The following is a 4,034-nucleotide window of genomic DNA, read 5'->3' as shown; positions in this document are numbered from 1 at the left end:
GCATATCTTTAATTTAAATAATAAAATAATAATAGACTTAATTATACCTAAATGCTTCATCGAGTACGCGGTCTTAATTGCCTTCCTGATGCTTGACTTGCTTCAAACTTTGAAAAATCGTCTTCCGTCTCAAACGCGAATATAGGTGTATTTTCTGATTCTCGAGTATACACTTTCCCATATAAATTGCCAGTTTAACCTCTTTCGTACCTGGTTGACGTTTCCAAAAAGTTTCTTTCTGTAGGGCGTTAATGATTCGGATATAAAAACTTCGTTTGAGGAATTTAGTGATAGATCTGGCAGGTCCTTTGCTTTAACATTTGCCAAGTTCTTTCGTTTGGAATAAAAGATATTCCTAACAGATCGGCGAGTGAATTTAACGATGAGTTTTGGTGGTGCGTTAGTATTATAAGTAGGCAAAGCATGGGCAATTGATATATCTTCCACATTCACGGGCACGCCAATAGCTTTTCCGACCGATTTAACAATGTCGTCTGCCGAGCAATTAGTTGATTCCTTAATGCCAGTTATTTCCAAGCAATCTCGTCGTAGATATTGTGGTAATTCTTCTATTGAGATGTGGCTTGTAGGGAAGGTTCATCAACTTCTTTCAAATTGTTTGTAATGCTCTTAATGTTAGCATTTTGGCATTGAACGTTCTCATTAGTTGACTTGATTTGGTTCAGCAACTCGTCATATTTATCCGATAAAAACTTTACTGTGTTATTTAATTCTTCAAATGTATTCTGCATAAGCGATAGCTTTTGGTGTATTGGTGCTAGTTCTTTCTTCAAGAGCTCTTTAAGTTGTACTAAAGTAGCCATAATAGCTATTTAGTGTCAAAAAATGGCGGAGCGAAATCATAGACATCCGACCACCATGATGACATGTCAATTATCAAAACCTAGATGATGGGGGTTTTGTAGATTGTGCCGTAGTTTGGAAGTCTTTCGATTATAATTAGTGAATGATATTGAAAATTAACCTTTAAATTAGTCATCTTGATTGTCAGTTAATTGAAACAAGCCCGGACATAATTATATCACAAAAAGTATCTTGTTTCGGTAATATATCTTAATCATCAACCCAGGCTTTATTTACCTGCCAGGGGGATTCTGGATTCTTCTTTACAATCTCACTATACATACAAAAACTCTTTTGGTTATTTAGGCTATCATTTGTACTGTACTGGAGACAATGTGCACTTCATTAATAGGAAAAGAAAAATTCGCTCGGAAATGTGTAAGAGTTTCTAAGACTACAGTGGAAAACAGCTTATTTTTTTACATAAATAATGCGCTTTTTGGAGATTGTACCATAGCTTGGATTGAAGATTTTCCATTATAGATGTTAGGTAATGCTATTGAAAAATTACCCTATGAACCAGTCATGTTTATGTTGCAGAATTAAATCAAGCGCTGGTGCAATTATATAACGAAAAGACTTGTTGTGGTAGTTTATGCTAATTAACACAGATTATTTTACCTGACAGGAGCATTCTGGAATTTTGTGTTCGGCCTGAAATACTTTTTTGCATATTTGCCTCATGATATATTTTTTCTATTGTGTATTACTGCACGCAATGTGTACTTTTTTGAAGGAAAAACAGATTTGCTTGGAAATGTTTAGGATTTTCAAAAACAGTGCATTCCCATTGGAAAACAGCTTATTGAAAAACCTAGATAATGGGGGGTTTGTAGATTGTCCGATAGTTTGGATTAAAGCCTTTCGATTAGATATCAGTGAATGATGTTGAAAATTAGCCTTAAAATTAGTCATCTTGATTGTCAGTTAATTAAAACAAGCCAGGAAATAATTATACCTAGAAAAGTATATTGTTCAGTAATTTATCCTAATTATTAAAACAGACTATATTTACGTGACAGGGGAATTCTGGAATTTTCTTTTCGACCTCACATACTTTTTTTTCTTATTTGCGCTATCATCCTTGCGTTGCACTGTATTTACTGGAGACAATGTGCACTTTTTTGATAGGAAAAGAAAAATTAGCTAGGAAATATGTAAGAGTTTCAAAAAGACTACTTTAGAAAACAGTATATTTTTTCCCCTAAATAATGGGATTTTTTGGAGATTGTACTATAGCTTGGATTCAAGACTTTCCATAGACTGGTCATATTTATGTTGTAGAACTAAAACAAGCGCGAATGCAATTACATAACGAAAAGCATCGTCGTCGTAGTTTACCCTGATTAAAACAGATTATCTTTACCTGACACGGATATTATGTAATTTTGTGTTTGTCCTCAAATACTTTTTTTGCATATTTGCGTCATGATGTTTGTGTTGTATTGTATATTACTGCAGAGGTTGTGTACTTTTTTGATAGGAAAAAGAAACATTTGCTGGTAAATTTGTAAGATTTTCAAGAACACTACATTGGAAAACAACTTTTTTTTCACCTAATTAATGGGCTTTTTGGAAATTGTACTATCATAGCTTCGAATGAAGGCTTTCCGTTATAGATGTTAGTGAATGCTATTGAAAAATTAGCCTATAGGCTAGGATCATAGATGAAGTAGCTATGTTTATGTAGCAGAATTAAAACAAGCGCAGATGCAATTATATAACAAAAAGCATTGTCGTTTGTAGTTTATTCTAAATAACACAGATTATTTTCACCTGGTAAGGGTATTCTGTAATTTAGTGTTCTGCCTCAAATACTTTTTTGCATGTTTGCGCCATGATATGTTTGTTCTATTGAATATAACTAAACACAATGTGTACTTTTTTGATAGGAGTAGAAAGATTTGGTGGGTAATGTTTTAGATTTTAAAAAACACTGCATTGGAAAGCAGTTTATTGAAAAACCTAGACAATGGGGGTTTTTCAGATTAAAAACCAGTTTGGAATAAACCACTATTTAAAAAACCAGTTTGGAATAAACCACTCCTATAACTTGCGTGGTTTGCTTCCTATTTGACTAATCGAGAGCAGATGTGTTATGTGATTGGCTATATATTGACTCGCTAAGAAATAATAAGTGGAGTTCACCAAGGTTCCATTCTGGGTCCCTTGTTGTTTTTGCTGTATATTAATGACTTACCAGAGTGCCTAAAAAGTACTACTCCTGGAATATATGCATACCACACCCAAATCTTTGCGTCGTCAGATAACTTAGTGGACATGTTGAATTCTGCAATGCTGAACAAGAGAGACTTTTTAGCATTGTGCGGAAGAATAAAACAGATAGCCGCTCCAACCTTAAGCTTGACGGTACCTTGTCAAGTATCTTGGCCATGAAGTTACAATATCCTGAATCAACACCATGTCATGAATGGAAACCCAGTGACAAAATCCTCAAACATTAAAAAAAGCCACTGTGAAGTACAACAGAAACATGAGTGAATTTGAAAAACGTATTTGCCATCTAATTAAAGAAAACAATTCTTTGAGAGAAATAAAACTTGAAATTATGCTTTCTTTAAAATTTTATGTTGTTTAGGCAGCCAACAAACCTGCAAAATGATGTTTTGTTATTTTCTCAATATTTCTGTCGCATTCTCACTACATTTGGGAATACATTTTGAAAATCTCACTGTTTTTGCATGAGACAGGTTGGCATGTCTGTATAGCTCATATTTGTATATATCATAGCTCATAGTGTTAATTAAGTATAGATGCCCCCCATGGAAATCAATGGTAACTGACAGGGCTAGTGTCTGTAAATAACATTTTTAATATTAATAATATCCAAGTTATCAGGGGCAGATCTAGGATTTTTAACGTTAGTGTGACGATTTCTATCGTCGACGTGCGCCCTGCAAACGCTGATCCAAAACAACAAAAGTATTCTAATAATTAATAAAATCCTTTATTTTAATTAACTACCCCTAACTATTATTTTTCTACAGTATTTTCAAACAAACCTTAATTCCAGAGAGTGTCCGTCTTGTTTCTTCGTCTAGCCCCAACACTTTGGTTACAATGTATCACGAAGCGATTCCCAGGGAAACCCTCGTCTCTTACATTTTTTTTACCGGTTTTGGTTATTGCAACACTGACTCGTTTAGCTT

Source organism: Dendronephthya gigantea, unplaced genomic scaffold, assembly GCF_004324835.1.
Source record: "Dendronephthya gigantea isolate DGI-Jeju-01 unplaced genomic scaffold, DenGig_1.0 000116F, whole genome shotgun sequence".
Taxonomy (NCBI): Eukaryota; Metazoa; Cnidaria; class Anthozoa; order Malacalcyonacea; family Nephtheidae; genus Dendronephthya; species Dendronephthya gigantea.
This window is presented reverse-complemented; position numbering follows the sequence as displayed.